General features: G+C 43.3%; 1 pseudogene; it reads right to left on the bottom strand.

Moving 5' to 3' along the window:
• Nucleotides 1-12,089: 12,089 nt before the first annotated feature.
• LOC120063025 lies at nt 12,090-20,526 on the bottom strand (annotated as a pseudogene).
• Nucleotides 20,527-22,647: the final 2,121 nt, after the last annotated feature.

Consider the following 22,647-nt stretch of genomic DNA (forward strand, 5'->3'; position numbering starts at 1 on the left):
AAACTGTCCAGTTTGAGTGTTTGTTGCAGCTCATTCCAGTCGCTAGCTGCAGCGAACTGAAAAGAGGAGCGACCCAGAGGTGTGTGTGCTTTGGAGACCTTTAACAGAATGTGACTGGCAGACCGGGTGTTGTATGTGGAGGATGAGGGCTGCAGTAGATATCTCAGATAGGGGGGAGTGAGGCATAAGTGAGTTTTATAAATAAGCATAAACCAGTGGGTCTTGCGACGGGTATATAGAGACGGCCAGTTTACAAAGGAGTGTAGAGTGCAGTGATGTTTCCTATAAGCATTGGTGACAAATCGGATGGTCGAATGGTAAAGAACATCTAGCCACTCGAGAGCACCCTTACCTGGCGATCTATAAATTACTTCTCCATAATCTAGCATGGGTAGGATGGTCATCTGAATCAGGGTTATTTTGGCAGCTGGGGTGAAAGATGAGCGATTGCAATAGAGGACGGTTTACCGTCTAGCCATAGTCCCATGTACTTGTATGAGGTGACTACCTCAAGCTCTAAACCCTCAGAGGTAGTAATAACACCTGTGGGAAGAGGGGCATTCTTCTTTCAAAACCACATGACCTTTGTTTTGGCGGTGTTCAGAAAAAGGTTAAGGGTAGAGAAAGCTTGTTGGACAATAAGAAAGCTTAGGCATGGGTCCTCAGATCCTCAAAAGGTTCTACAGCTGCACCATCGAGACCATCCTGACTGGTTGCATCACTGCCTGTTATGGCAACTGCTTGTCCTCCGACCACAAGGCACTACAGAAGGTAGTACATCACTGGGTCAAGCTTCATGCCATCCAGGACCTCTATACCAGAGGAAGGCCCTAAAAATTGTCAGACTCCAGCCACCCTAATCATAGACTGTTCTCTCTGCATCCGCACAGCATGTCGGCTTCCTATTTCGCAACAAAGCATCCTTCACTCATGCTGCCAAACATAACCTCGTAAAACTGACTATCCTCAAATCAAATTTTATTTTATTTGAGGATAGTCAGTTTTACGAGGGTATGTTTGGCAGCATGAGTGAAGGATGCTTGACTTCGGCGATGTCATTTACAAAATAGCCTCCAACACTCTACTCAGCAAATTGGATGCAGTCTATCACAGTGCCATCCGTTTTGTCACCAAAGCCCCATATACTACCCACCACTGCGACCTGTTTGCTCTCGTTGGCTGGCCCTCGCTTCATATTCATCGCCAAACCCACTGGCTCCAGGCCATCTATAAAGCCCCGCCTTATCTCAGCTCACTGGTCACCATAGCAGCACCCACCCGTAGCACCCGCTCCAGCAGGTATATTTCACTGGTCACCCCCAAAGCATATTCCTCTTTTGTCCACCTTTCCTTCCAGTTCTCTGCTGCCAATGACTGGAACGAATTGCAAAAATCACTGAAGCTGGAGACTCATATCTCCCTCTCTAACTTTAAGCACCAGCTGTCCGAGCAGTTCACAGATCACTGCACCTGTACATAGCCCATCTGTAAATAGCCCATCCAACTACCTCATCTCCATACTGTTCTTTTTTTGTTGTTTCTCCTTTGCACCCCAGTATCTCTACTTGCACATTCATCTTCTGCACATCTATCACTCCAGTGTTTAATTGCTAAATTATAATTATTTCGCCACTATGGCCTATTTATTGCCTCCCTTATCTCGTTTGCACACACTGTATATAGACTTTTCTATTGTGTTATTGACTGTATGTTTGAGACAGGACACATTTTTGAAAATAAACTCAGCAAAAAAAGAAACATCCTCTCACTGTCAACTGTGTTTACTTTCAGCAAACTTAACATGTGTAAATACAGTATTTGTATGAACAGAACAAGATTCAACAAACTGAGACATAAACTGAACAAGTTCCACAGACATGTGACTAACAGAAATGGAATAATGTGTCTCTGAACAAAGTGGGGGGGGGGGTCAAAATCAGTCAGTATCTGGTGTGGCCACCAGCTGCATTAAGTACTGCAGTGCATCTCCTCCTCATGGACTGCACCAGATTTGCCAGTTCTTGCTGTGAGATGTTACCCCACTCTTCCACCAAGGCATCTGCAAGTTCCTGGACATTTCTGTGGGGAATGGCCCTAGCCCTCACCCTCCGATCCAACAGGTCCCAGGCGTGCTCAATGGGATTGAGATCTGGGCTCTTCGCTGGCCATGGCAGAACACTTGACATTCCTGTCTTGCAGGAAATCACACAGAACGAGCAGTATGGCTGGTGGCATTGTCATGCTGAAGGGTCATGTCAGGATGAGCCTGCAGGAAGGGTACCACATGAGGGAGGATGTCTTCCCTGTAACGCACAGCATTGAGATTGCCTGCAATGACAACAAGCTCAGTCCGATGATGCTGTGACACACCGCCCCAGACGATGACAGACCCTCCACCTCCAAATCGATCCCGCTCCAGAGTCCAGGCCTCGGTGTAACTCTCATTCCTTCGACGATAAACGCAAATCCGACAATCACTCCTGGTGAGACAAAACCGCAACTCGTCTGACTAAAAGACTACTGTAGCTCTGCTGGAGTCACTTTTATTGATAACTTTGACACTTTCTGGAAACAGAAGATACTCTACAGGAATGACGAAGTCCATCCAAATTATCTTGGCTCCTGTCCACACATTTCAAGGCTGTGTTGAAACAATGACTGGTAAATGATCCAAGACCAGCTCAGTTCATTCCTACCATTGTGACAATGAGTTGTCAAAATGCTGCAACAAATGTACATGATCTTAAGGGCATTGGCAAACACAATGTAAGTAATTTAATTTATGTACCTCTAATTGCACCGAATACATCTGTTTATCCTACAGCTATTGTAAGCAGTAATCATGAGCATATAAACCAGAGTTACACTGTTAGCACTGAGGCGGTGTGCAATAGTAGGAAGACCACTTTATGCAGCTCACTCTGCACTATCAGCTCCAATGTAAATAACATGAGTAAGTCTACGTCTGATAAGCTTCCCAGTAAAGCATTAAAAACAATCAAGCAAATCAGAAAAGTGCTAAAAATAGCCCATATTAGCATATGTAGCCTAAGAAACAAGGTCCAGGAAGTCAATAACTTGCTTGTAACAGATGACATTCATATTCTGAATATTTCTGAAACTCACTTAGATAATACCTTTGATGATACAGTGGTAGCAATACATGGTTATAACATCTACCGAAAAGACAGAGATGCCAACGGAGGCGGTGTTGCGGTCTACATTCAGAACCACATTCCTGTAAAGCTTAGAGACGATCTAATGTTAAATGTGTTGAAGTAATATGACTAAAGGTTCATCTGCCTCACCTAAACCCCATTCTTGTGGGAAGCTGCTATAGACCACCAAGTGCTAACAGTCAGTATCTGGATAATATGTGTGAAATGCTTGATAATGTATGTGATATCAACAGAGAAGTACAGTTCAAGTCGGAAGATTACATACACCTTAGCCAAATACATTTAAACTCAGTTTTTCACAATTCCTGACATTTAATCATAGTAAAAATTAACTGTCTTAGGTCAGTTAGGATCACCACTTTATTTTAAGAATGTGAAATGTCAGAATAATCGTAGAGATTTATTTCAGCTTTTATTTCTTTCATCACATTCCCAGTGGGTCAGAAGTTTACATACTTTTCGGGTTGCCTTCCACTCGCTTCCCACAATAGGTTTGGTGAATTTTGGCCCACTCCTCCTGACAGAGCTGGTGTAACTGAGTCAGGTTTGTAGGCCTCCTTGCTCGCGCACACTTTTTCAGTTCTGCCCACAAATTTTCAATAGGATTGAGGTCAGGGCTTTGTGATGGCCACTCCAATACCTTGACTTTGTTGTCCTTGTGGCCATTTTGCCACAACTTTGGAAGTATGCTTGGGGTCATCGTCCATTTGGAAGACCCATTTGTGACCAAGCTTTAACTTCCCAACTGATGTTTTGAGATGCTGTTTCAATATATCCACATAATTGTCCTGCCTCATGATGCCATCTATTTTGTGAAGTGCACAAGTCCCTCCTGCAGCAAAGCACCCTCATAACATGATGCTGCCACTCCCGTGCTTCACGGTTGGGATGGTGTTCTTCGGCTTGCAAGACTCCCCCTTTATCCTCCAAGTATAATGATGGTCATTATGGCCAAACTGTTCTATTTTTGTTTCATCAGACCAGCAGATATTTTTCCAAAAAGTACGATCTTTGTCCCCATGTGCAGTTGCAAACCGTAGTTTGGCTTTTTATGGTGGTTTTGGAGCAATGGCTTCTTCCTTGCTGAGTGGCATTTCAGGTTATATCGATATAGGACTTGTTTTACTGTGGATATAGATACTTTTGTACCTGTTTCCTCCAGAATCTTCACAAGGTCCTTTGCTGTTGTTCTGGGATTGATTTACACTTTTCGCACCAAAGTACGTTCATTTCTAGGAGACAGAACGCGTCTCCTTCCTGAGCGGTATGACGGCTGTGTGGTCCCATGGTGTTTATACTTGCGTACTATTGTTTGTACAGATGAACGTGGTACCTTCAGGCGTTTGGAAATTGCTCCCAAGGCTTGAAGAGGTCTACAATTTTTTTTTCTCGAGGTCTTAGCTGATTTCTTTTGATTTTCCCATGATGTCAAGCAAAGAGGCATTGAGTTTGAAGGTAGGCCTTGAAATACATCCACAGGTACACCTCCAATTGACTCAAAGGATGTCAATTAGCCTATCAAAAGCTTCTAAAGCCATGATGACATTTACTGGAATTTTCCAAGCTGTTTAAAGGCAGTCAACTTAGTGTATGTAAACTTCTGACTCACTGGAATTGTGATACAGTGAATTATAAGTGAAATAATCTGTCTGTAAACAATTGTTGGAAAAATTACTTGTGTCATGCACAAAGATTTCCTAACCGACCTGCCAAAACTATAGTTTGTTAATAAGAAATTTGTGGAGTGGTTGAAAAATGAGTTTTAATGACTCCAACCTAAGTGTATGTAAACTTCCGTCTTCAACTGTACCTACGGGGGGAAGGATGACCAGCCGCACAGGAGTTGTTGAGGAGAAGGAGGCCTTGCTCACCGAGATGCATGCTGGCCATTTCATAGTGAAGCGAAAAATTGGCAAAAATCAACCTACCTAAAATCAACCTTCTTTTCTTTATTAATCACATTCTATTGTATCTGAAATTATTATGATTTCAATTAATGTCATATCAGAGCACAGTGTTTCAATTTGTCACTTTGTGCTTAACGGTCAGTACCTGTCTGGCCTGCCAGAAGTGTGAGAGGGTGAAGACTGTGGCGCCGGAGTTGAAGCCTATCAAAGTTGTTTCACCATGGCACATGAACGGTACCTATCACAATTCAAATTTTGCCCTGATAAGTTGTTTTGTAATGGTTGCTTTACTTGACCACAGCAGAGTTCAATATAATAGAATGTGTGTCAGAATCCTTACAAATATGAAAATCTGCATACTGTATGACAGATAAGGTCATACAGTATGGGTAAGAATTAAGTAATATTCTCTCCATCTTCTCTTTAAATGTTAGGGGTGGACCTAATCGAACCCTTCACAAAATCCAGCAATGGCAACAGCTGGTGTCTGACGGCGATAGATTACTTTACCAAGTGGGTGCAGGCAATACCCATTAAGGTTAGTAAAGGTAGAGAGCGTGCTTAACTATTACTTCCCCTCTGTAACCTATTTAAAAGGGTGCCTGGAACCAAAAATGTATTTTTGTTTTGTATGATACCCATCAAGGACAAAACTGGTGAGGCCACCTCCAAGGCGATGATGGCCATCTTCAACAACTAGGAACGGTGGGAGGACAACCTGAAGGTTATTCTCTTTGCACACAACAGCAGCATCCAGAACTCCAGAGTACTCGCCCTATCGCCTGCTGTACGGATTGGAGCCGCAGCTATTGACTAAGGTAAACAATGCATTTGTGTATCAAATTATTGCATATACTCTATTTCAAATTTGTGATTGACTTGGTGTTGTTGTTTGCCTATTGCTATTTTTGTATAACGTACTTTCAGATCACTAAAACTCCCCCTGATGTTGTGGAAGTTGTGGAACCAGATCAGAACGTCTTTGAGGACCACGTTCAGGCACAGGCTGAGAACGACGTGGAGATTTTTGACCAGGTAAAAATGATTATGCGCTGTTCATTTATTTTCTGGCCCGCCAAGAGATATGTATTTGTAATAATATGAAACATACACAGGAGAGCTACCGGAGGAGAATCAAGAAGGGGACCAAGTTCTTCGACATCCGGGCAAAGAACTGCTGCCAGGTGGGTACTGTTAACGTGTATGACACCACCCCAGAGTTTCTCTCACAATTCACCTCATCATTTCTAGGAACCATCCCGTACCTCCCTTATCAACCCCACTGACATAAAACATTTGACAGGTATCCTTTTTTCCCCTGTCTGACATTAACATTATTACATGTGTAATTAAACATTTAAATTAAGTAACTGTATTTTTACATACCCAATCTACCTGTAACCTGTGTGTCTCCTACCCGGTTCCCTTTAACTCTGCTCCTGTTTCGCAGGACCTAGGGGTTCTGCCCAACACCCAGATGTGGATCCACCCGATGTCCTCCATTACCAACCACCCTCCAACTTTTCATTACATCATCTACAGCTACTGTTGTCATTATCTGCTAAGAAAGATTCCTTGCTCTATCATACTGGGCACATAATGAGATACACAGATGAACTAAAAACACTAGCACTGCAAACACAAAGAGAGCAGCAGTGCCGGGACATCGCAGTCTCCCTCTTTTAAGTGCCCCTTCTGAGACCTGCCACCCACACAGCACTCACCTCCTCTCTATTCCACACACCAGAGTTCAGTGTTTCAGTCTGATTGCCATGTGAGTATACAATAAAATCTGTGAAATTAAATTAGATACACTTAAACAAAAAAATATCAAAGTTTGTATATTTAAATCTTAAATATTGGCAGGTTTGTTTTCACAGCTGTTTCACATGGTGTTCAATGTTGTAAATTGTAAGGTATCACTTGATTGTATTTGTTAGTTCAACATTATTCATTGTTGTATCCTAGGACCTACAATGGATGCATATACACTGCAAAAAAAAATAAAGGGAACACTTAAACACAATGTAACTCCAAGTCAATCACACTTCTATGAAATAAAACTGTCCACTTAGGAAGCAACACTGATTGACAATAAATTTCACATGCTGTTGTGCAAATGGAATAGACAAAAGGTGGAAATTATAGGCAATTAGCAAGACACCCCCAATAAAGGAGTGGTTCTGCAGGTGGTGACCACAGACCACTTCTCAGTTCCTATGCTTCCTGGCTGATGTTTTGGTCACTTTTGAATGCTGGCGGTGCTTTCACTCTAGTGGTAGCATGAGACGGAGTCTACAACCCAAACAAGTGGCTCAGGTAGTGCAGCTCATCCAGGATGGCACATCAATGCGAGCTGTGGCAAGAAGGTTTGCTGTGTCTGTCAGCGTAGTGTCCAGAGCATGGAGGCGCTACCAGGAGACAGGCCAGTACATCAGGAGACGTGGAGGAGGCCGTAGGAGGGCAACAACCCAGCAGCAGGACCGCTACCTCCGCCTTTGTGCAAGGAGCACTGCCAGAGCCCTGCAAAATGACCTCCAGCAGGCCACAAATGTGCATGTGTCAGCATATGGTCTCACAAGGGGTCTGAGGATCTCATCTCGGTACCTAATGGCAGTCAGGCTACCTCTGGCGAGCACATGGAGGGCAGGAGACATGCACATTTGTGGCCTGCTGGAGGTTTGTCGGACTGCCAGATTCAAAGAATTGACTAAAAAACAGAAATATCACATTTACATAAGTATTCAGACCCTTAACTCAGTACTTTGTTAGTAAGGATCCGCCCCTTTTCCCCCCCCCGCCTAAAATGACATACCCAAATCTAACTGCCTGTAGCTTAGGACCTGAAGCAAGGATATGCATATGCTTGATACCATTTGAAAGGAAACACTTTGAAGTGTGGAAATCTGAAAATAATGTAGGAGAATAACACATTCAATCTGGTAAAAGATAATACAAAGAAAAAAAACGTTAATATTTTATTTTTACCAAGAGGCCAAATTTATTCCTGCCCAGGCGCAATTTAGATTTTGGCCACTAGATGGCAGCAGTGTATGTGCAAAGTTTTAGACTGCTCCAATGAACCATTGCATTTCTGTTCAACATTTTATCAAGACTGCCCAAATGTGCCTAATTGGTTTATTAATAACTTTAAGTTCATACATAACTGTGCACTCAAACAATAGCATGGTATTATTTCACTGTAAAAGCTACTGTAAATTGGACAGTGCAGTTTGATTGGCAGAAAGCTTAAATTCTTGTTAATCTCAGGTCTATGTCCTGGGATTTTTTTGTTGTTAATTACAACCTCATGCTAATCGCATTAGCTCAACCGTCCCGCAGGTGGGACACCCATCTGTAGAGATACTTTATTTATACAGCCTTGAGTCTTCTTGGGTATGACGCAAAAAGCTTGGCACACCTGTATTTGGGGAGTTTCTCCCATTCTTCTCTGCAGATTCTCTCAAGCTCTGTCAGGTTGGATGGGGAGCGTTGCTGCACCGCTATTTTCAGGTCTCCACAGAGATATTAGATCAGGTTCAAGTCCAGGCTCTGGCTGGGCCACTCAAGGACTTGTCCCGAAGCCACACCTGCGTTGTCTTGGCTGTGTGCTTAGGTTCATTGTCCTGTTGGAAGGTGAACCTTCGCCCCAGTCTGAGGTCCTGAGCGCTCTGGAGCAGGTTTTCATCAAGGATCTCTGTACTTTGCTCCGAACATCTTTGCCTAGATCCTGACTAGTCTCACAGTCACTGCCTCTGAAAAACATCCCCACAGCATGATGCTGCCACCACCATGCTTCACCGTAGGGATGGTGCCAGGTTTCCTCCAGAAGTGACGCTTGGAATTCAGGCCGAAGACTTGAGTCTTGGTTTCATCAGACCAGAGAATGTTATTACTCGTGGTCTGAGAGTCTTTAGGTGCCTTTTGGCAAACTCTACGCGGGCTGTCATGTGCCTTTTACTGAGGAGTGGCTTCCATCTGGCCACTCTACCATAAAGGTGTGATTGGTGGAGTGCTGCAGGGATGGTTGTCTTTCTGGAAGGTTTTCCCATTTCCTCAGAGGAACACTAGAGCACTGTCAGTGACCACCGTCACCTCCCTGACCAAGGCCCTTCTCCCCCGATTGCTCAGTTTGGCAGGGCGGCCAGCTCTAGGAAGAGTCTTTCTGGTTACAAACTACTTCCATTTAAGAATGATGGAGGCCACTGTGTTCTTGGGTGCCTTCAATGCTGCAGACATTTTTTGGTACCCTTCCCCAGATCTGTGCCTCTACACCAGTGGTCGCCAACCGATCTTCAAGGCATTCCTAGTCGATCACCAAATATTTCTGTAGAAAAGCCAACGAACGACAAAGGCTTATGCTCCTATTTTTTTTTTAAATCGTGTTGAGCTGTTGCCGGTAGCTGCACTTGATTCAAAAGTCCTGCGCTCAAATCACCGTGGATACAGAGCTTCCATTACCCTGGCCACAGCCAAGTTTAATTAATAGGCTACTAGTCTATGTAAGATTTAATAACTTTTAAAACCATGACCACAGAGAGACTGTCAACAAATATAGAAAAGAGCTGGTGATTTTATGAGTGAGTTCATGTTTAAGTTTAGTCAGCACTGTCACTGTTTTTATTCAACACTTACAAAAGGCGCTTCTCCTGCTTCTCCGTACTTCGCTCGGGCTGCAGCTGCAATGAATGAGTAATGTAAACTCTCCCCATTCCGTACAAATGTGCGCAACCGCGACATTCAAACAAGGCTGCAAAGAAAACTAAATGGGACTGTAGCGACTGTGTTGACGTCAAAATCTGGGGTGTGAACTACGTTTCTTTTCAAGCGTTGATCGACATGGTAATGGCTCTATAGTATTGGAGAAAAGTTGCAAAAACTGACCCTCAGTTACATCGTGACGTGTCATGTTGTAACATACAGCACACGTAAAGCAACTATTAATGTCGTACAATCTCTCTCCACCAGGTGTAGCACTTCTCTCATCGTTTAAAAACAAGAAATGGACACTGACGGAGGTAAGGGGGGATACCTAGTCTTTTTTTGCGTCGTCATTGCAAGCGATAATGACTCTCAAAAGACAATGTTTACTTCTGAAGATCACTTTAGTACCGTCTTAAAAACCCGATTCAAATTCGACACAAACCTTCAAATAGGTATGTAATGACATTATATAAACTCTTTATAGTGTTTTATTTACATTTTAGAGGCGATAAGGTGATAAGCTGGACAGATTGAGTGAAAAAAAGCAGTTTTCCCACACGACATCTCTCCTTCTCACATTAGTTTCGCTTCCCCACCCGCCATTTTTAAAAAGACCCGTTGGAGCTCATTGCCTTCTTGAATCATGCAGAAACGGGCAGCGTGGAGGGCATGTCATTTATTTAGTTGGAAAGGGGAGAAATTGTGCTTTAAAATGATATTGACATTACAGTTGATCTGAAAGTATTACGTTTCTGGGGCGCTAAAATAAGGTAAATTGTACGGACCAAGGCGATGTACAAAAGTGAGTGAGTTTACTTTAGTCAAGTATCGATAGCCCTGCTTTTTATTATTATTAGCTTGTCGATTTTAATTTTAAGGAATTTTACTTTCTCTGGTCATAGGAACAACATGGATTTGTAAATGAGGCAGATTCGGTGCGACTCGAGTTTCGCCATCAGGTGGAAGACTGTGTCCCCCCTCTGGTCAGTCTCACCGGAGGAAAGGAAGGAGGGAGCGAGAGGCGGTTGGGGAAAATCGTTCAGAACGGTCATCCAACTCCGAATTCCAAGTCAGAAACTTCGAAAAGCTCAGACTTTGAGACCTGAAGATCACTGACGTCGTGATTTGACCTCGTTGACCATCCGATGCAGGTTCCATCAGTCCAGTAAAATAAAAAAGCCAATTATTTCAATTCATGCTCCACAGTGCCTCCCTCACAAGTGCTAAACCAACTGATCTATTTTGTTATCAAAGCTCGAGTTTTGAAATATATTATGGTCTGATTAACAATATTGGCAGGCCAATCATATAGCCAGTATGCTGTGATAATGTATTAGGCCTACTGCCCAAACCTCATTCCTACAAAACTGTTTGTGTTAGGTTAATGTGAAAAGAAAATCTGAATAGTAGATCTCAGATTGCCACTCTACACAATTCTCTCTGAGCTCTACAATTCCTTTGACCTCATGGCTTGGTTTTTGCACTGACATGCACTGTCAACTGTGGGACCTTATATAGACAGGTGTGTGCCTTTCAAACTTCAAGGATGATCAATGGAAACAAGATACACCTGAGCTCAATTTCAAGTCTCATAGCGAAGGGTCTGAATTCTTATGTAAATGTATTTTGTTTTTTTGATGCATTTGGTAAATGTCTAAATCTGTTTTTGCTTTGTCATTATGGGGTATTGTGTGCACATTTTTTTTATTTAATCCATTTTAGATTACGTAACAAAATGTGGAAAAAGTCAAGTATGAGAGCACTGTGAATGTAGCAGAAAATCTGTAAAACTTAAAAAAGGTGTCCTCCGAGGGGGAGGACACTTTTTTTTTTACATTTAAAAAAGGTCTAAGAAGTGGAAGATGCTTCCCATTAAGTTTTGTATTCGAACAGCTGAAATAATATTTATGGCTATGGAAATTATATTTCACAGCGGTTTAGATGGTACAATGATTATCTAAACTATACTAGCTTATCTTGTCACAAACTGACATTAGGTTAACTATTAGAGTTTTACTATAAATTACATACTGCAGTTCACAAAGATAGTTGAACACTTGTTGAAATTCTTTCAGTAACTTATCTTGTCAGTCTCTCTCGCCTCTTAACACCTATGGATCCAGAATTTAATTGAGCGTTTTGTTCATTTTAGAGACCTATTTTGTCATTTGACAAAAGTGCTCAACACATTTGTTTAATTTGACATTTAACCTTTAATTTATAAATAAATTGGGCTATTTACTTCATTTTTCTGTTTTAATAAAATATAATCTGAAGAACAAACAATTGTGGCAATTCATATCTTGCAGTAAAATACTTTAATCTCAAGAGAAGGCAGGTTAAATGTTAAGAGGTTTTATGTTCTTACTTAGAAAATAGTCCTGATCATATGATCGATACCCTAAACAACTAACAATACTTAAATTCAGTCATTTAAATTGTAAACACTTTTCCAATCTGGGCGGTAACCTCAAAGTATGCAATCATTTTGCTGTGTATTTTGTATGGAATCAAGGCATTAGAATGTATCAGAGACCACCAAAATAGAGCATGTTCTGCAAAAAACAACAACAGGGAAGCCTGGCTGGCTACTTTTTCTATTTGGCTGAATACTCCATGTGCTTGTGGAAAACACTGCATAGGTTACCCAGATGGGATCACTGGTGAAGGGCACCAGGGCGATTGAAAAGAGTAGCCCCCTTTCTTCATCAGAGCCTCTGTCCTGGACGTACAAAGAAAAGAGGAACGACCCATAGAGAGAAACAAGTCTTTGTTTACTTGTATAGCTAAACAGGGCGTCTTTCCTGTCCCCTACCCCGCCTCATTCCAAGTTCTCTCATACTGAAGTGTCACAGGGGAGGGGTCAGTCTGGTGGTTCAGTCCAAGGGTTGGTGGTCAGCGATGGGCATGGTGTGCAGCACCTCGTCCAGTAGCTGGAGGGCGCGGTGTAGGTGGATCTCAATCCAGCAGGGGGTCTCCTTGATGCTCGTCCGGGGGTAGTCGGGACCCCAGCCCTTGACAAAGCTCATGCGCAGGATGCACAGTCTCCTCAGGTCGTCCACGCCGATGCCGGCTGCTGCCGAAAGGCCTGGGTGAGGAGAGAGTGAGCCCGAGTTGGGTTCCATTACATTGATATACCTCCCCTCCTCCTCCGTCTCAAAAACAGTATACATCCACACTGATGAGGTATCTGAACTACAGAACTGGTATGGATTCCTACGGATCGTCAATGACTGACCGATGCTGCAATTTGATGTGATAATTGGTCAATTACTTTAGAATGGGCTATGTGAGCATTGTATATATCTATTAGAAAAGTGGTGTGAGTGATGCATCAGGTTTGAAGTTGTGTGCGAGTCAGTAGCAGCCAAGTGTCCTGTCTGTGGGAGTATGTGAGTGTTGCTCAAAGGAGGGAAGTGGTGTGCTGCTTACTGATGGCGGGAGCGATGCCTCCCACGGAGCCCGGCCCAGAGATGTTCCCAGCAATAGAGGCAGCCTGAGCTGCGGCTGCCGCCTGCGCCGTCGCCGCCTGCTGCTGCATTTGCCTGTGGCACTGATGCAGGTCAAACACCTGGGAAGGGGAACAAACAAAAACCAACATATATATAGTGTATGTGGACACCCCTTCAAATTAGTGGATTAGACCATTTCAGCCACACCCGTTGCCGACAGGTGTATAAAATCGAGAACATGGCCATAGACAAACATTGCCACCTTTCCAACAAGTCAGTTGGTCAAAATTCTGCCATGGTAGAGCTGCCCAGTTAACTGGGAGTACTGTTATTGTGAAGTGGAAACATCTCTGAACCACAACCGCTCAGCCGTCGAAGTGGTAGGCCACACAAGCTCAATGAACGTGACCGCTGAGTGCTGAAGCGCGTAGCGTGTAAAAATCGTCTGTCCTCGGTTGCAACACTCCCGACCGAGTTTCAAACTGCCTCTGGAAGCAATATCAGCACAATAACTGTTAGTCGGGAGCTTCATGAAATGGGTTTCCATGGCTGAGCAGTCGCACACAAGCCTAAAATCACCATGAGCAATGCCAAGTGTCGGCTGGAGTGGTGTAAAGCTCGCCGCCATTGGACTCAGAAGCAGTGAAAAAGCTTTCTCTGGAGTGATGAATTATGCATCACCATCTGGCAGTCCGACGGATGAATATGGGTTTGGTGGATGACAGGAGAACACTACCTGCCCTAATGCATAGTGCCAACAGTAAAGTTTGGTGGAGGATGAATAATGGTATGGGGCTGGTTCTCATGGTTCGACCTAGGCCCCTTAGTTCCAGTGAAGGGAAATCTTAATGCTACAGCATACAATAACATTCTAGATGATTCTGTGCTTCAACTTTGTGGCAACAGTTTGGGGAAGGCCTTTCCTGTTTCAGCATGACAATGCCCCTGTGCACAAAGCGAGGTCCATACAGAAATGGTTTGTTGAGATCGGTGTGAAGAACTTGACTGGCCTGCAGAGCCCTGACCTCAACCCCATCTAACACCTTTGGGATGAATTGGAACGCCGACTGGAAGCCAGACATAATCACCCAACATCAGTGCCTGACCTCACTAATGCTCGTGGCTGAATGGAAGGAAGCAAGTCCACGCAGCATTAGTGGAAAGCCTTCCCAGAAAGGTGGAGGCTGTTATAGCAGCAAAGGGGGACCAACTACATATTAATACCAATGATTTTGGAATGATATAATCGAGCACATACTTTTGGTCATGTAGTGTACATTTACTACCAGCTACATGCAATTAACAGCTTGGACACTAGGGGGTGGATAACAACACAATGAACACATTGGTAAAGCTAAGCAAACGGAGGAGTTGGGACCTCCCTTGATGTAGGCGCTGGGGTAGATCTTGTGCACAGCGTCGCCGGGGGCGCGGCCGGCTTCCCTGTCCAGGTAGTAGCTCTGCACAAACACTGCGTGGTCGCTATGGCAACGGACCCACACGTCCCCTTCACCTTTGCACTCCAGCTGGATCCCCTTCCCGATGTGAAGCCTTGAAGTGAAAAGAACAGCAGTTATTATCAGTGGGGTGACCAAATACTCTTCTGGCAATGTCAAGTATTCACCTCCATTCAGAGCTAGAAGCTCATCATAGTTAAACGGTAAGGGGGGGTAGGAGGCTGGGACGCCGTACCTGGCTCTTTCAATGGCGTCTGTCCGGTGCACGTTGCTCAGCTGGCCCAGACAGAAGCGGTCTCCACCCGACGGGTCCACGTAGCCGTCCACGGTCACGACAGGGCAAGTGGAGGGCACCTTGAAGGTCTCGCCCACCTGCACGTCCATCTCAAAGTAAGCGGTGGAGCACCAGTAATCGGGCGCTGCAACAGACCGCAGCAACAACACCCCAAACTCAGTCCTCTCCAGACTCACTCATGGCACTCTGAACACATTGTCGGGTGAATATAGGTGTTGTGCTTCACTTACCTGGATGGTTGGATATGGGGGGCTGGAAGCCATGCTCGTTGTGCACAGGCCCTACGAAGGTGACATGAAAGCAGCAATGTTAAATCTTGGAACGTAACTCCATCAACCCAGTTCTGAGTTGCGGGCATTGTATGTTCTAAAAGTGAAATGCATGTTCTACTACTACAGAGAGTAATCCTGATGGTGGCATGGACTCACAGTAGTGCCCTGGATGAGGCATGGGTGGGTGGTGTTGCAGGTGCCCATTCTGATGGTGAGGCATGTTGGGCATGAAGCTGCTGTTTCTCGTCCAGGTAGAGGTGGCATCTGTAAGGGCACAGGTGGATTCTTACAGATGAGAATTGTAGGGAGAGCCACACTCCGATACTGTCCATACAGCTAGTAAATGAGCTGCGCTACATTTCAAAGAGGGTCGGGGAAAGTCAGGGTGTAAATAGCCAATGAGCGGGAAAAGAGAAAGTGACCACAGGTGGGCAACATAATAGGTTCCTTTACCTAAAAGGAACCTATTATGAGGAACCTCATTGCAGAATGAGTTTGACATTACTGTGAGATGACTAATTTAGGGGTGTTGTCCTCTTCTGTCAACAAGCAGATAAGCTGTAGCCAAATAAACCACCCACACCTTGCCTATGACCTCTAATGATTTGGGTGAGGAGGATACAAAAAGCCATAAAATTAGGGGAGATAAAGTGGATAGGGTGGTGGAGTAGGCCCTCACTTCCTGATCCAACAGAGATGCTGGGGAAGGCGGAGGTGGTGCGGGCATCAGCGAGGGGCAGCAGGCCAGCGGTGCTGAAGGGCTCCGAGGGGGGCCCAACTCGGCTGGAGGGAGGATGCTGGATGGTTTGGAGGGAGTGACCCCCGTCCATGGTGGGCAGCTGGGGCTGGCCGTCAAAGTCGTACTCATCTTTAACCATCAGTCCCAGGCTGGTAGCTGAGAGCACATAGAGCAGCAGTCATGATACAAGTCAACAACAAACAAAACATACATTAACAGAAGATAATTCCGTTAAAAAAGTATACAACTATCAAAACGGAGGTAACTTACCTGTGCTGGTAAGAGTCAAGCTTGATAGGTCTGTGAAATAAAATGAAAAAGATCACTCAAAAGAGTTAAACAGTAAAAAAATAAACTAACACCAGAGGCATCAGTGCACTCACCAATACCCGGAGACACCACCCGGTCATAGTGGTAGGGGTTCACGCAGACATTGTCACACTTCAGGTCGAATGCAAACTGGCAGTATTTGACATGCTTCAGTTCATTTTTATGCAGATCGGGCCATCTCCACAACCGAGTGTAGATCACGTGGGGGAACCCTTTACGCCCTGCTACCTGAGAACACAAGATTAAACCCATTGATTTAACTAAATACTTTCTTCTTCACCCAAAAGTGCTAATAGGTCCCATACCCTATACTTTTCACCTTTACAAGATCCCCAGTCATAATGCCATCTCATCTCACCATTTTTACCTTTGCCGCTTATCCCAGGGGTGTATTCACTAGGTTCACCAGGAACCAAAGAAGCAAACCGGCCGAAATCGGGAGGGACTAACTTGAACAATGACAAAGGATTGTTTTGGTTGCAAAACATTCTGTTACATGTTTTGCTACGGTGTGCACTAGTGAATACACCCTTGATCCCCAAACAGCGGTGTACTCCTTACCTGCAGGCGGCCATCCAGAGTCCGCTGGATGGTGACACACTTGCTGGGGTGAGCTCCATTGGTGGTGATGGCTGTGATAAGGGAGTCCAGTTCATCCTTCTTCTCCTTCAGCTTTTTCACTAGACTTTCTATTGCTCGCTTGGCAAAGGTCTCACTCTCTGCCCCTTGCCTATGACACATCAAGCTGTGTACAATGCTCAGGCAAGCGTCGTTACTCGTAGGCATGTTGGTGATAGACATCCTGAGGACCAATAGAGTATACTACTCAGTATAGGAAATAAATAATTTGTCCCAACTATAAATGTTGCTTTTTTGTCGTGTTTATAGTGTGGAGCAACGCATAAGAAAGATTTCGATATGAGAGGGTGTTTGTTTCCCCTCCAGGCACTGTCACTCTGGTTGTCCAGTTGTCGAAGTTGAAGTCCAAGGCATCCCAGAACAAAATTAAATGGATTGTCACACGTGCTGTGCCCCCAAAACCCACCGCTTCAAGGGCTAGGATTAAGGGAAAAAGAGGACAAGAGTGGGTTATTATGGCACTGTACATACACTGAACAAAAATATAAACGCAACATGAAACACGGGACCAACACTTTACATGAGCTGAAATAAAAGATCACAGAAATTCACAAATTTGGCTACATCCCTGTTAGTGAGCTTTTCTCCTTTGCCAAGATAATCCATCCACCTGACAGGTGTGGCATATCAAGAAGCAGATTAAACAGAATGATCATTACACAGGTGCACCTTGTGCTGGGGACAATAAAAAGCCAGTATAAAATGTGCAGTTTTGTGACAACACAATGCCACAGATGTCTCCAATTGAGGGAGCGTGCAATTGGCATGCTGAATTCAGGAATGTCCACCAGAGCTGTTGCCAGAGAATTGAATGTTAATTTCTCTACCATATGCCACCTACATCGTTTTAGAGAATTTGGCAGTACATCCAATAGGCCTTACAACCGCAGACCACGTGTAACCACGCCAGCCCATGACCTCCAAATCCGGCTTCTTCACCTGCGGGATTGTCTGAGACCAGCCACCCGGACAGCTGATGAAACTGTGGGTTTGCACAACTGAAGAATTTCTGCACAAACTGTCAGAAACCGTCTCAGGGAAGCTCATCTGCGTGCTCAGCATCCTCACCAGGGGCTTGACCTAACTGCAGCTTGACGTCGTAACTTACTTCAGTGGGCAAATGCTAACCTCAGATGGCCACTGGCACCCTGGAGAAATGTGCTCTTGACGGATTAATCCCGGTATCAACTGTACCGAGCAGAAGGCAGACAGCGTGTATCGAGTCATGTGGGTGAGAAGTTTGCTGATGCCAACGTTGTGAACAAGAGTGCCCCATGGTGGTGGTGGGGTTATGATATTGGCAGACATTAGCTAAGAACAACGAACACAATTGCATATTAAATCGATGGCAATTTGAATGAACAGTGACTAGTTTGAGGCCCATTGTCATGCCATTCATCTGCCGCCATCATCTCATGTTTCAGCATGATAATGCACGGCCCCATGTCGCAAGGATCTGTGCACTATTCCTAGAAGCTGAAAATGTCCCAGTTCTTCCATTGCCTGCATACTCAGACATATCACTCATTGAGCATGTTTGGGATGGTCTGGATTGACGTGTACGACAGCGTGTTCCAGTTCCCGCCAATATCCAGCAACTTCGAGCAGCCATTGAAGAGTGGTCACACCAGATACTGACTTTTTTTTTTTTTATCCACACCTACTTTAAAAAAAAGAGGTATTTGTGACCGACAGATGCGTATCTGTATTCCCAGGGCCTATTGAATTTATTTAAATTGACTGATTTCCTTATATGAAATGTAACTCAGTAACATCTTTTAAATTCTTGCATGTTGCATTTATATTTTTGTTCAGTGCATCTCATAAGAAAAAAGAAGAAACCCACACACTGCTCTCGATAGGTAAAGCTTATTAAAGAGCAGTGATACTATCGGACTCAAGGCCTTCGTCAGAGCTTTTGTGAGTTTAAAATGTGCACCCTTATGTAGACATAGCTCCACACACACACACACACATCTATTCCAATGAGGTTGGAGTCGAGGGGGAAAAAAGTGTTACCAAAAATAACAATGTGCATTTCATAAATATTCTAATAAAAGGTGTGTACATAAAACTTATTAAACACGTCTGTAAAACCACAATGAGGACATCGGCCCAGCAAGCAAGTTCTCATAAACCAATGGTTACAGCGCAAGAAATACATCAGAGTAATCAGAAATGGGGGCATTAATTCATGTTCACATAACATTCATCATTTAGACCTTTAGGAAATTATGTCTGGAGGGTGAAAATCCCAAAACATTCTCTTTTGCTCAGATTATTATTTATATCACCTCCCTTCTGATATGTCAACTTTCTCTATGCCACAGAATCAAAGGTAGAAATATCATGTCTTTGGTCATTAAAATGTACTGTACAGTGAAATATACGTATGCCCCCAATTCAACCCTTACAAAAAAGACGGCAGTTTTGAAACTGCAGTAAAAGCGCAGTAACAGCGGTATTTTGGACGCAGTAATTGCATTTATACTGAACTGTAACTAAAGTTACACATGAAAATGACTGCAGTATTATTTTTTTGATATTTAGGATGCAGTATTTGCAACATACTCTAAGTATACTCATACTCTAAGTGCAGTATTTTTTGTAAGGGAATTCTGATCTCTAATACAGCCAGTGTGACTTCAACATTCGTTTAAAAATATATATATTTGGTTCAATTTATATGGCAACATTCCAAACTTGTTTAGCATTATCTAGATCAAATATGTAACGATTCCACTATTTGTATCCACTTGCATCACTTTCAAATAGAGGGGACGTATTTTGAAGGCGAACCACAAATTCCAGTGACTAATCCTTATTGTGTCTAGCATCACATAGGTCAAAACTACTATTGTGGCCGATTTAGGTCAAAACTACTATTGTGGCCGACTTGGGTCAAAACACGTCTAACATTACAGCTAAATTAGCAGACTAAACTCCACGGTGAAGGACGCTTCTGATGAACTGCAAAGGAGTGGAGTTTAGTCAGTTATTTTAACAGTAGCTAGTTACGATAACTAAAGTAACCCAATGCACAATAATAAAACATCTGGTAGTCGGTCACAAGATGCTATTGTTGCTACAACCAGTTAGCTAACGTGCTGGCTTTGGCTTCTCAAAACGAAGATGTCAACAGAAATTAGCTGTTCTTCTCAGTCAAAATGGTCTTGATAACATAGCTAACGTTAGCTAACTATCCACTGTTATTTTGCCTGATATTAATCAAAAGCAGTTTGAGCCCATCGTTAAGGCTATTTCGCTGGCTAGCTGGCAGGCTGCACAAGCTTCCCAAACTACGCTAGCCTCCCGTCTCGGCCTCATCCACATACCCTGCAAACGCGGTATTTCTGCTCTTGCATTTGCGCTCGAATTGTGTTGATCGTCCGTGCTTCTTTGTTCGATCATTTAAAATAACATTAAAATCATTTGAATTTCAAAATAAACGTAGATAAACATCAGATAAGTTGGATAACAAAACACAGATTTGTATCAGCGCTTCTCGTTCACAGCAATTTCCTCCAACATGGCGCTATGCGCATGGGCAACATTATGTAGTATAGCACTCACAAACAGTGAACGGCCAGGGGAAGATAAAAATTATGGTTAGGGAGAATTCAACCTTACGGACACTGTGTCGTCGTATACCCACAGATCAAATAGACTTTCAACCGTACTTGAGAGTCCGCTAGCTTGCTGCACTGATGGAAAATGTCACTATTTCACATGATTTGTATATTATCTGGGACATTTTGGATATGTTAGACACAAACGTCTATGCCCCCCTCCCCTCTTTTACACAGCTGCTACTCTGTTGTTATCATCTATGCATAGTCACTTTAATAACTCTACCTACATCTACAGTTGAAGTCAGAAGTTTTCATACACTTTGGTTGGAGTCATCAAAACTCATTTTTCAACCACTCCACAAATGTCTTATTGACAAAATATAGTTTTGGCAAGTCGGTTAGGACATCTACTTTGTGCGTGATACAAGCAATCTTTCCAACAATTGTTTACAGACAGATTATTTCACTGTATCACAATTCCAGTGGGTCAGAAATTTTACATATACTAAGTTTACTGTGCCTTTAAACAGCTTGAAAAATTCCAGAAAATGATGTCATGTCGTTAGAAGCTTCTGATAGGCTAATTGACATAATTTGAGTGAATTGGAAATGTACCTGTGGATGTATTTCAAGGCCTACCTTCAAACTCAGTTCCTCTTTGCTTGCCATCATGGGAAAATCAAAAGAAATCAGCCAAGACCTCAGAAAAAAATTGGAGACCTCAACAAGATCGGTTCATCCATGGGAGCAATTTCCAAACACCTGAAGATACCACATTCATCTGTACAAACAATAGTATGCAAGTATAAACACCATGGGACCACGCAGCCGTCATACCGCTCATGAAGGAGACGCGTTCTGTCTCCTAGAGATGAATGTACTTTGGTGCGAAAAGTGCAAATCAATCCCAGAACAACAGCAAAGGACCTTGTGAAGATGCTGGAGGAAACAGGTACAAAAGTATCCATATCCACAGTAAAACCTGTCCTATATCGACAACCTGAAAAGCTGCTCAGCAAGGAAGAAGCCACTGCTCCAAAACCGCCATAAAAAGCCAGATTACGGTTTGCAACTGCACATGGAGACAAAGATCATACTTTTTGGAGAAATGTCCTCTGGTCTGATGAAACAAAAATAGAATGGTTTGCCCATAATGACCATCGTTATGTTTGGAGGAAAAAGGGGGAGGCTTGCAAGCCGAAGAACACAATCCCAACCGTGAAGCACAGGGGAGGCAGCATCACATTGTGGGGGTGCTTTGCTGCAGGAGGGACTTGTGCACTTCACAAAATAGATGGCATCAAGAGGTAGGAACATTATGTGGATATATTGAAGCAACATCTCAAGACATCAGTCAGGAAGTTAAAGCTTGGTCGCAAATGGCTCATCCAAATGGACAATGACCCCAAGCATACTTCCAAAGTTGTGGCAAAATGGCTTAAGGACAACAAAGTCAAGGTATTGGAGTGGCAATCACAAAGCCCTGACCTCAATCCCATAGAAAATATGTGAGCAGAACTGAAAAAGCGTGTGCGAGCAAGGAGGCCTACAAACCTGACTCAGTTACACCAGCTCTGTCAGGAGGAATGGGCCAAAATTCACCCAACTTGTTGTGGGAAGCTTGTGGAAGGCTACCCGAAACGATTGACCCAAGTTAAACAATTTTAGGGCAATGCTACCAAACACTAATTGAGTGTATGTACACTTCTGACCCACTAGGAATGTGATGAATGAAATAAAAGCTGAAATAAATCCTTCTCTCTACTATTATTCTGACATTTCACATTCTTAAAATAAAGTGGTGATCCTAACTGACCTAAGACAGGGAATTTTTACTAGGATCAAATGTCAGGAATTGTGAAAAACTGAGTTTAAGCGTATTTGGCTAAGGTGTATGTAAACTTCCGACTTCAACTGTATATACACACACATATATATATATATATATATATATATATACACTGCTCAAAAAAATAAAGGGAACACTAAAATAACACATCCTAGATCTGAATGAATGAAATATTCTTATTAAATACTTTTTTCTTTACATAGTTGAATGTACTGATAACAAAATCACACAAAAATTATCAATGGAAATCAA

This window comes from Salvelinus namaycush, chromosome 18 (assembly GCF_016432855.1).
Source record: "Salvelinus namaycush isolate Seneca chromosome 18, SaNama_1.0, whole genome shotgun sequence".
In the NCBI taxonomy this organism is placed as follows: Eukaryota; Metazoa; Chordata; class Actinopteri; order Salmoniformes; family Salmonidae; genus Salvelinus; species Salvelinus namaycush.